The sequence below is a fragment of the Xenopus laevis genome, chromosome 6L (genome assembly GCF_017654675.1).
Source record: "Xenopus laevis strain J_2021 chromosome 6L, Xenopus_laevis_v10.1, whole genome shotgun sequence".
NCBI classification, from domain to species: domain Eukaryota; kingdom Metazoa; phylum Chordata; class Amphibia; order Anura; family Pipidae; genus Xenopus; species Xenopus laevis.
In genome coordinates, this window is record NC_054381.1 from 11,940,217 (window position 1) to 11,952,784 (window position 12,568).

Here is a 12,568-nt window from a genome sequence, read left to right on the forward strand (position 1 = left end):
ATGGATGTTAATATCACTCTCTACATTATACTGAAAGGTGAACAACTCCTTGAACTCCTTGAACCTTTAGACAGAAGCCCTTAGGATATAGGGTGAAAGGCTTATAGTGTCAAGTTTAGATAATAGTTATAGTAACGGAGATGAATGACCTAGAGATGACGGTAAACAAAATTCTTGCTCAGGCTATAACCAGGACAACAGACAAGAATCTAGGTAGCTTTGTTTTTAAAGGGATACTGTCATGGGAAAAAAACATGTTTTTTTCAAAACGCATCAGTTAATAGTGCTGCCCCAGCAGAATTCTGCACTGAAATCCATTTCTCAAAGGAGCAAACAGATTTTTTTATATTTAATTTTGAAATCTGACATGGGGCTAGACATATTGTTAGTTTCCCAGCTGCCCGCAGTCACGTGTGACTTCAGTCACTTTTTACTGCTGTACTGCAAGTTGGATTGATATCCCCCCTCCCAGATTTGCGTCCGTGGCGCCCCAAGGCCGCGTGGTCCTATTGCTCACCATCCGAGGCTTTGCGGTCCTGGCGCCCGCGGTCTGCGCTCACCCCCTACACGAACGCAGCACAGGAATGGCACAGGAACAATGTGTTCCTAATGTGGTTGGGCGGCATGCTGCCTCTAAAACTTTGTCGCCCTAGGCCCGGGCTTTTGTGGCCTCGCCACAAATCCACGCCTGCCCCCTCCTTTCTCCCCCCAGCAGCCTAACAACAGAACAATGGGAAGGTAACCAGATAGAAGCTCCCTAACACAAGATAACAGCTGCCTGGTAGATCTAAGAACAACACTCAAGGTTCAAGCACACGGGCAGATTCGTCGCCTGGTAACTAATCGCCTCTTCAGCGGGGCGACAATCTCCACAATCTGCCTTCCCCCTGCCTTCTGCCTGAAACAAAACGCCAATAGTAAAATCCAGGTCCCACTGAGACACAATCAGTTTGCAGTGTAAACAGTGTAATTTAGAAATAAAAACGACATCATAAAAACCCATTGTACCTTGGTTAAGAATTACTGTCATTTAGCTACATTGTCGGTATTTTATCTTCCTTTCTTGTTCTGCTTGTGTTCAAAATATTGATCTGACTTTCAAAGCAGAACATTTATGACCTAATTGTGTATCTTTTGAACAGCTAGACCAGTGGGGTCCAACTGTTTCCATACAGTAGGGCCGGTTATTTATTATACTATTTGTTTATGGGCCCGATTATTAGGAAATGACAGTATCATATAGGTCAGTGGAACCCTTAGGGCCATAAAAATCTCTAAGGGACTTTTCCTTGAACAGCCCTGATGTAGACCATTGTTCTGTTATAAGATCACTCCAAGTTCACAATTCATTTGATGGTTCATACTGACCTTTTACATTTATTTAATTTCATTGTTTAAATCCTGTAAATTGTCTTTTTCTGGAAAAGTCCCACTGGGGAAACACTGACATCACCATGAATATCCCAGTGTCCAGTACGTCTCTTTAAGGGATTCTGTCATGATTCTTATTGCCTACTTTTTATTTCTAAATTATACCGTCTACATTGCAAATAATTCACTCTACTATTTAAAATTTTATTCTTGAACCAACAAATGTATTTTTTTAAGCTGTGCATTGTGCCTGATCCTGAGCTTTGAGAAGGAGCCAGCGCTTCAGGATGGAACTGTTTTGAGACAGCCATTGTTTCTTCCCTTCCCATTGTAGTATACCATGACTAGGGTCATGCTCCCTAGGACTCTCTAGGGAGAAATTTTAGCAATGCAAACAAATCCTTCAGCAGAGGTGTCACGTAGCTGCCAATTGTTTTGTTGATAGGTCACATGACCCGAGGGCTCCTGGGAAACTAACAACATGTCTAGCCCGATGACAAATTTCATAATTAAATATAAAAAAATCTGTTTACTCTCTTTAAAAAAAGGATTTCAGTGCAGAATTCTGCTGGATCAGCACCATTAACTGGTGTGTTTTGGAAAAAAAAACGTTTTCCTGCGACAGTATCTCTTTAAGCCCCTGAAGACTGTATTTTACTCTGTGTTTGCAATATTTTGCCCAGTATGTCTCACATGATAGACTGTCTCTGCTCTCTGACAAGCCCAGTTATATGTGCTGAGCTAGAATTAAGCAGAGGGTGCACACATCTCATAACTCATAAACCATTGAGATCCCAGTGCGTGCCAGTCTTGCATTTCATCAAATAGGATGGTTTCTCTGCATGTGACCAGTCAGCATTCTCTGGTCTAATGACCTTATATCTAGGATTATAAAGAAAACCTCATTACAGACCCTGCTGGGAATTTGTATGTGTGTAAAGCCTATTGCTGACTATAGTTCCAGGACCCTGTGATCTCAATGTGGCCTTTGCTATAGATATAATACTGATATATATGCACTATGGCTTTCGGTGTGCCCTTAATAAACAGGAATATGGCTGTAGTCATAAAAAAAAATACATTTTTTATATCTCAGCACTTGTTTTAATGGCTCGAAAAAAGCAGGTAATACAAGGTGATGAGACTGATGACTGAGCTGAGTTTTTCTGATTGTACCAATTTGCAATGATTTGATGGAAAGTGCTTTCCAGAGGCATAAATATAAGGTTTGCAATAATAATTATTAGATCGCTTGCCCTAAAGTATAAAATTGTGTTTTGATGCCCAGCACTTTTTCAAGGATTTAGATTGGCTGAATGCTAAAGATGTTATTTATAACGAATCGGACAGGGTGTAAAGTGTAAAAATCCCACCCGAACTGTAATTTTTTGCATTTTGCTCCCAGCCCCTCACTAAGCACCTCAGACATGGGTCTGTGAGCTCTCGAAGGGAGTGCAAATATCTGCATAACCATAGAATGTATTAGGCAGTGTTTGCTTTAAAAAATGCAAATTATTTACTCAAGTTAAAAGTAGCTAATACATGGCAAAACAAGGCTCTTGGTTCTTTCTACTATTTCTGTCTATTTTGTCTATTTCTTTGTCATGACACTATTTGATAGTATGATTAATTGTATTAATTGTAAAATTTCTATAATGTAAACATACTGTATTATAGAAATATTTATACATGTATGGCAGGGGTCCCCAACCTTTTTTACTCGTGAGCCACATTTAAATGTAAAAAGAGTTGGAGAGCAACACAAGCATGAAAAAATCCATGAGGATGTCAAATAAGAGCTTTGATTGGCTGTTTGGTAGCCCCTATATGCACTGGTAGCCTACAGGAGGCTCTGTTTGGCAGTACATATGGTTTTTATACAACCAAAACTTGCCTCCAAGCCTGGAATTCAAAAATAAGCACCTGCTTTGAGGCCACTGGGAGCAACATCCAAGGGGTTGGTGAGCAACATGTTGCTCGCGAGCTACTGGTTGGGGACCACTGATGTATGGGATCCGCTATCCGGAAACCCGTAATCCAAATTTTAAAAAATTATTTCCTTTTTCTCTGTAATAAAAAAACATTAGCTTGCACTTGATCTCAACTAATATATAATTGGAAAAATCATAGTTATTGGAAAAACCATTATTTAATGTTTTCATGGTTTTCTAGTAGACTTAAGGTATGAAGATACAAAGTACAGAAAGACCCATTCAGAAAACCCCAGGTCCAGAGCATTCTGGATATCAGGTCCCATACCTGTACCTGTGATTCCCGAAACGCGTAGGGCGTTGGATCCTTGTATGTGTTTGGAATAAATTTTTATTCCTAGTATTGGAGTGCCGTCCTTTTCTTTGGATGTCTATGTATATATATATATATATATATATATATATATATATATATATATATATATATATATATAAAACTCAATTTTTTCCAAAAGATTCCAATTTGTAAAAATGATTTCCTTTTTTTGTGTGTAATAATAAAACAGTAGCTTGAACTTGATCCCAACTAAGATATAATTAATCCTTATTGGAGGCAAAACCAGCCTATTGGGTTTATTTAATGTTAATATTAAATATTTTTCTTTTCAAGTCTCTCCTATTCATATTCCAGTCTCTTATTCAAATCAGTGCATGGTTGCTAGGGTAATTTGGAGCCTAGCAACCAGACTGCTGAAACTGCAAACTGGAGAGCTGCTGAATAAAAAGCTAAATAACTCAAAAACCCACAAATAATACAAAATGAAAACCAATTGCACATCATACTAAAAGTTCATTTAAAGGTGAACAATCCCATTAATGAAATCTATTGTTATGGACTAATATTTTTTAAATAGAATATAAATAGAATATAAACAAAAATGTAAAGAATATATTATATATCTCTTGTTTATTTACTGATTTTCCTGCTAAAGTCATGACACTCCTGTGCTTGTAGAAAAGGCAGCCCATAAAGGATAAGTGTATCTGCTGACAGAACCCCTTTATTCTCACTGTGCTGAAATCTTGCTTCCTTGGGAGTTGGACAGGCAAGATAAGGGTTATCCTGAACCATTCCTTGCATAGCACTGTAAATCCTCAGCCCGTGTCGTTTATAGCCTTTCCCTTTAACCTGGAAGCAGCTGCTGTGTTGGATAAGGCACAATGCTCCATTGAATAGTCCTTGCGGGCCACTAACATCTCTTTAGTTCTTGGAAAAACCTGTTGAGATTCAACATGGGAGGTTTAATATGCCCTTAATAGCTCGAGTGCTGCTCACAAGCACGTCCATGCGTTAGATTGGGATTGGAGGCAGCGTTTTAACCTATTCTGTGCCAAAATCAGGAACCAGCACTGGTATACTGGTACTTTTTCTACCCGCCCCTGTAGATTTTGCAATTCCTGGCAAAATCTGGCTCTTTTTATTTTTTAAAAGGAAAAATATTTTAAAATATGACTCCATACAGCTTTAAATATGTAACTTTAGCTAAATAATTTTTGTGAGGTTCATCTGTGTGATCCAGTAATTGGCCAAGGGTGTAAGGATTGAATCAGCCCCATTGGTGATCAGATGAGATGAAACATATATTTACACATGTATAGACTCCTGCCTATGCATAAACCCCGAAGCACCCGCTCATGGTAGAAAATTAAAGGGGAACTAAAGCTTAACTAAAGAAGTTGCTATTAATGTTGTACATTATGTTTTGTGCTTCTGTACCAGCCCAAGGCAACCACAGCCCTTTAGCAGTAAAGATCTGTGTCTCCAAAGATGCCCCAGTAGCTCCCCATCTTCTTTTCTGCTGATTCACTGCACATGCTCTGTGCTGCTGTCACTTACTGAGCTTAGGGAGCCACTCACAATATACAGTACACATAGAATAGAAATGTCACAATATAAGGCTGATTAGTAATTAATACAGATAATTACTACATGGCAGCACAGAAACCAGTGCAATTAGCATCAGAATTTAATAATCAGCAAACCTGTAGCATCAGCTTATATTACAGCCAGGGAAGCTCATTTTCTGCTGGATAATTAGTGACGAGCCCTAAGCTTAGCTTCTCAACAGCCAATCAGAGCCCACTGAGCCTGTGAGTGTCACAGACACTTTCCAAGATGGTGACCCCCTGTGACAAGTTTGAAGTCCTGGATCATTGCTGCTATTGAAAAGCTGAAACTTTAGCCTTGTGCAATAAGTTCAGTATATAATAGATGGCATTTTTAGCTATATTAGTTTTTAGGGTTTAGTTCTCCTTTAAACTAAGGGTTGTGCAAGCTGCAACCCTGCAGTAGTGATGGGTGAATCTGTCTGTTTTGCCAAAAAATTTGCAAAACGCCAAAATAAATTTGAGTAAAAAACTTGAGAAATGCATTGAAGTCAACAGGTGTCAAAATAATCTTGATGCACGACAATTTTTACACGAGCAACTCTTTTGTCCAGATTCATCAAAGTCAATGGACGTCCGAATAATTTTGACATGCTAATATCTCAACGAGCGACAATTTTTTTGTTGCAGCAAGTTTTGCCACTGTGAATTTTCACGGCAGTTTCGCGAAAACATTCGCAGACGACGAAATCTGGAAATTCTCTGCGACTCCATGCCTGGTGAATAAATTCGCCCATCAGTATCAGTATCCTGTAGCTGTGTTAACTTACAATTCCCAGCATCCCCAACAGCAGGTCTGAAAATTCTTGGTTCCTATATTGAAAGTACCTAACAATATAATGTCTCTTTTACTAGGGATCTACAAAGTGTTATACGTAGAATTTACTGGGCCCCACAGCCTCAGTAACTGAGCCCTAACTTTTGCACTGATGACCTATGTATGAGCAGATGGATCTTGGTGCATTTAAACCCCAAGATTTACACCACTAGGTAGTTTGGTCCACGTACCTTTATCATTTTCTGCCGTGGGGCCTCTCTTAATGCTGATAATTTAATGCAATGGCCTTTCATCCCTACACTGAAATTGGTCCTGCTTTCACTTAAAGGGATACTTTCATGGGAATTTTTTTTTTTTTTTATTCAAAACGCATCAGTTAATAGTGCTGCACCAGCAGAATTCTGCACTAGTGATGGGCGAATCTGTCCCATTTCGATTCGCCGGAAAAGTCGCAACTTTCCTGAGAAACTGTGAATGTTTCACAAATGGCGTTTTGTGAATTTTGTGAAAACGACTGAACATTCGCAAATAATTTGTGAAACTTGAAAATTGATGCCCGCACCAATTTTGACGCTGTCGTTTAAGTCCCAATAGTGTTGATGCACGGCGATTTTGACACAATCAACTTTTCGGATGTGAATATTTTGCTGCCGGCGAATTCTCACAAGAGTTTTGCGAATGTATTAGCCAGCTGTGAAACGTGGAAATTCGCAGCGAATTTGCTCCAGGCTAATTTATTCACCCATATTTAATCCGTTTCTCAAAATGGCATACAGATTTTTTGTATATTTAATTTTGAAATCTGACATTAAGCTAGACATATTGTCAGTTTCCCAGCTGCCCCCAGTCATGTGACTCATGCTCTGAAAAAACTTCGGTCACTCTTTACTGCTGTACTGCAAGCTGGAGTGATATCATCAGTAGCCTAACAACAGAACAATGGGAAGGTAACCAGATAGCAGCTCCCTAACACAAGATAACAGCTGCCTGGTAGATCTAAAAACAGCACTCAATGGTAAAATCCAGGTCCCACTGTGACACATTCAGTTACATTGAGTAGGAAAAACAACAGCCTGTCAGAAAGCAGTTTCATCCTAAAGTGCTGGCTCTTTCTGAAAGCACATGACCAGGCAAAATGACCTGAGATGCACCTACACACCAATATTACAACTAAAAAAATATACTTGCTGGTTCAGGAATGACATTTTATATTGTAGAGTGAATTATTTGCAGTGTAAACAGTGTCATTTAGAAATAAAAACTACATCCTAAAAACCATGACAGAGTACCTTTACAATATTAGAAATCCCATCCTCTTTGCCCAGAGAAAGTAAAAAATTTGACACTGTAAAAAACACCAGCTCGGCGGGCAGTGGTACATGATGTATTCTATTGACTCTTGACATCCGTTCATGCACTTCACCCACGTGTGACGCCAGACTCAGATACAGAGGCCGCTGATTAGTAGGGCTGGAGGAAAAACAGATTCAGCTCTCCCTGCTCTATACAGGGATAGAGAAAGCAATAAGCAGAAATATCTGTGGCTTCCATTATCTGTCCCATGCGACTGCTGATCTCTCTCAGTCAGAAAATTCCTGCACCCCAGATAACGTTCTGGGCACTGCACACTGATAGTCGGCCATGCTGTCAACATACTAACACCCAGTTGCTTCAGCAACCCTTTATTTGTGGGTGTAGGGGTGATCCCCATAGAGGAGCCCATGTTGCCTACTAACAACCGGCCTTCGGGATGCAATTTACGTAAAAGGGCCTCTAGATATGAATGTATAAACTCCTCATCATTAGTGAAGGGCGAATTTATCCCGTTTTGCGAATTTCCTGCAAAAATTCGTAAAACAGCGAAAAATGTTGCCTGTACTAAGCACAATTCAGCAGGAACAGTCCTCTAAATTTTCATTGTACAGAGCAGCATTAGCAGAAATATTTTTAGAGTGTCCCTCACCCCCATAATCTTACTAAAGATCTGTTTTGTCCACTTATATGGACATTGCTTGTCAGTCAGTATTCCTTCCAGGCCCAAAGTAGTTTCTGGGCAGTGTCTGGATCTGCCGTCTCTAGAGTAACACCCTTGGGTGCAGCCTGTTGCCTAGTCAATACTGAAGGTTAATCTTCTCCTTAATGCATTGCTGTTCAGCAGCCAGGCTTTCTGTTTGGATTTACCAGTATATATACATATGTATATTTGTCTTGGCATCATCTTTGTGCGTCAGTATTTTAGCCTTTCATTTCAAACTGTACATGAGGGAAATGGTTCCTGAGTGCAGCAGTGCATCCTTATCAAACACCTGTTCCCTTATCTCCCTCACACAGGTCTTTATTTACCTTTCTAAGCAAATGGGACATTGATGCTCAGGCAATGGGCACCAGTAGCTGTGGCTAGTGATTATCCATGTAGGGTAACCTGGGAACAGTCAAGTATCAAGAGAAGTCAGGGGAGAGAAGTCAGAACAGGTGGAGAGCTTCACACCCATGTTACCATACGTTGGACATTAGCACAACCTGGGTGTTATTGCCGTTCACTTATAACTAAAAAAAAACAGGTATGGGACCTGTTATCCAGAATGATCGGGACCTGGGGTATTCTGGATAACCGATCTTTCCTTAATTTGGATCTTCAAACCTTAAGTCTTCTAGAAAATCATGGAAACATTAAATAAACCAAATGGGCTGGTTCTGCTTCCAGTATGGATTCATTTATATATCTTAATTTGGATCGCGTACAAGGTAATGTTTTATTATTACAGAGAAAAAGGAAATCATTTAAAAAAAATTGGATTATTTGGATAAAATGGAGTCTATGGGAGATGGCCTTTCTGTAATTCGGATGCAATGTCATTTCTCTACCGCACACCTGTAATTCACCAACACTGCAATGGTGGAGTTGGTCCTCGGTTGGCCCCTTAGCAACACATTCGTTTAGAAACGGATCTGCACACACTCCAGATTATGCAGTCGGGGAATGGACCCCTTTTATTATGCCACCAAACAAATCAACCATTCTGTGGGGACACCCTCCCTTCATGGACCTCTTTTATTATGCCACCAAACAAATCAACATTTCGGGGGAACACACTCCCTTCAGCCATAATGAAGGGAGGGTGTTCCCCCCCCTGAAACATTGATTTGATTGGTGGCATAATAAAAGGGGTCCATTCCCCGACTGCATAATCTGGAGTGTGTGCGGATCCGTTTCTAAACGAATGTCTTTCTGTAATTCGGAACTTTCTGGATAACAGATCCCATACCTGTATGTCCTAAAATACCATCCTCCCTTACAATACATACAGTTACTCCCCCATTTGGCCACTTCATTGTGCAGATGGACCATCTCAAAGCTGCATCCCCAGAACAGTGGAAGTTGCCTGCTTTCCCCATGTCTAACATTGCTGCACTCAGAAGGGGGGCAGCCTCCCTTCCTTGATCCCCCTTCAAAAATCTTCTCTGTTTCAAGGATTATGATTTGATTGAAATAATGGCATCTCACATCTACATCCATAAGTGCAATTATGCAAAACAAGGAGGCTCCGAGCTCCTACCGAAGATTGTTATATTCATGGCAACCGTATGCACGCTCTTCGTTCTCTGTAGGGCCTACACTTCTGTTCTGCCAGGAACAATCCCCTACATTATGAGAGAATTAGACTTAATCAGTACAATGTGCCCATGCTTTAAAAGCTCCATATGAGTCATGGCTTCAGGCTCATGTTTGTTTTCCAGGGAATCACACAAATGTAATTGTGTAAAATATATATATAAATATACAGTGTTACTCAGTAGTCAGACAAACTCTTCGCTGGAATCCGTCACTGCTGCAACATTTTCACTCAACTTGCTAAAAGCCGGGTAACTGGTTGCTCGTACCTAATGAAATGCAACATAAAAAAGGGGAAAGCAAAACAGCTGCCTGTAAACCTGTAAAATTAGTGCGTTAACTAAAGCTCCTTAAAGGGATACTGTCATGGGAAAAAAATTATTTTCAAAATGAATCAGTTAATAGTCCTGCTCCAGCAGAATTCCGCACTGAAATCCATTTCTCAAAAGAGAAAACTGATTTTTTTATATTCAATTTTGAAATCTGACATGGGGCTAGACATATTGTCAATTTCCCGGCTGCCCCAAGTCATGTGACTTGTGCTCTGATAAACTTCAATCACTCTTTACTGCTGTACTGCAAGTTGGAGTGATATCCCCCCCTCCCTTTCCCCCCAGCAGCCAAACAAAAGAACAATGGGAAGGTAACCAGATAACAGCTCCCTAACACAAGATAAACAGATCTAAGGACACCTTCAATAGTAAAAACCTATGTCTCACTGAGACACATTCAGTTACATTGAGAAGGAAAAACAGCAGCCTGCCAGAAAGCATTTCTCTCCTAAAGTGCAGGCACAAGTCACATGACTTGGGGCAGCTGGGAAATTGACAAAATTTCTAGCCGCATGTCAGATTTCAAAATTAAATATAAAAAAATCTGTTTGCTCTTTTGAGAAATGGATTTCAGTGCAGAATTCTGCAGGAGTAGCAATATTAACTGATTCATTTTGAAAAAAAACATGTTTTCCGATGACAGGATCCCTTTAGCCAACACATACAACAGAGCGGTCTCTCTACAGCTTAACACTGTCTGGGTCATATTGGTTAACAGGACTATGTTGACCCATATGAGTAGATTTGATCCTTTCAGATGACAACAAGAAGTGATGGGCGAATTTGTCCTGTTTCACTTCGCTGAAAAATTTGCGGATTTCCCGTGAAATTCACGAAACGCATTTAAGTCAATGGGCATCAAAACTATTTTGATGCGCGTCAATTTCTGCGGCCGCCATAATACGCGCACCAATTTTATACAAATGCATTAAACCCAATGGGTGTCCGAATAATTTTAACGCACAACAATTTTCAATGCACCCAATTATTCTGACGAACGCCCACATTTTTTTGACGCAACGGATTTTTCATCGAATTTCATCGAATTTATTCGCCCATCACTAACAACAAGCATTTTGATTTAGAGTAGATTAGATCATTTGCCGTGCCAGCTAAAGAAGTATATCAAGGTTTTCTTACACTATATGAAGTACATCTTCCCAAGTAAACATGGAGCAGAGTCAGAATAAAATCGATCAGATAATTAATTCAAAAGCACACAGCCATTTAAATGTTTTTTAGTACCCACCTTCCCCTGGTATTGGATTACTAAAGGTTAATTGGTAAAAAAGAGTTTTTGCCTTAGTCCGCTGCTGAAGGAGTGGGTTTCACGTGAGATTGAGTGTTTTTACAAAAAGTTGGTATTGAAAAAACTGGTAAAAAATACATTACACTATATTTTGAAAATTTTTATTTTTCTTGCTGTCTTCTCCTGAACTTCATTGAGAAGCGCTGTTTCATAGTATTTGGATTTGGCAAGATTTATACCGGTTGGAAAACGTAAAGAATCAGCTGCAGGATTTTTAGCTAAAGAAGCACGTTGACCGTACATTTGGGTAGATTTGATCATCTGACATGACTTCCCAATAAGCATGTTGGACCCTGTGCGGGTAGATTGAGTCATTTGACATGAAAGCTGAACAAATATGTTGACCCAGAAGGGTAGATTTGATTATTTGACATGACTTCTGAACAAGCATGTTGAGTAGTATTAGTTCTATAATTTCATATGATGGTTGAATCACCATGTTGAGCCCAGATATGGGTGGATTTGATCATCTGACTTAACAATAGAAAAAGTATATTGACCTTATATTGGTAGATACGACCATATGACATGACAGCTGAACCTCGATGTTGAACCAACATAACTCTACCATTTGATGTGACAGTTGAACATGCATGTTGACCCCATTTGGGTAGATTCTACCATCTGACATGACAGCCGAACCACCATGTTGATCCCATATGAGTAGATTCTAGCATTTGGTATGACAGGCAAGCATGCATGTTGTCCCCATATGACAGTTGAACCATCATGTTCAACTCATATGGGAAGATTCAATCTTTTGGCATGACCCCATATTGACCCCATATTGGTAGATCTGATCATTAAATAGGGATGCACTGAATCCACAATTTTATACCGAACCCAAATCCTAATTTTCATATGCAAATGCATATGCAAATTAGGGGTGGGAAGGGGAAAACATTTTTTATTTCCTTGTTTTGTGACAAAAAGTCACGCAATTTCTCTCCCCGCCCTTAATTTGCATATGCAAATTAGGATTCGGATTCGGTTCGGCTAGACAGAAGGATCCGGGCGAATCTGAATCCTGCTGAAAAGGCCCAAATCCCAAACCGAATCCTGTATTCAGTGCATCCCTATCATTAAAGTCAATGAGCTTTTTACAAACTGCACAATTATTTTTTTTAAATATACGTTGGGGTATATTTATCAAACAGTGAAGTTAGAGATCACCACAGTCCACTAGACTGAAATTCATTTCTTTATGGGATTTTTACAGAAAAAATCCCATAAAAATCATCTAGACTGAAATTCTGTCACTCTCCATTCATTTCTTTATGGGATTTT

At 39.7% G+C, this 12,568-nt stretch overlaps 1 protein-coding gene across 4 annotated transcripts in view; it reads left to right on the forward strand.

The window, feature by feature from the left end:
- The window catches only part of LOC108718723 (sodium channel protein type 5 subunit alpha), a 220,458-nt gene that overhangs the window by 90,598 nt on the left and 117,292 nt on the right, over window positions 1-12,568 (forward strand). The gene's annotated exons all lie outside the window — the stretch shown is intronic.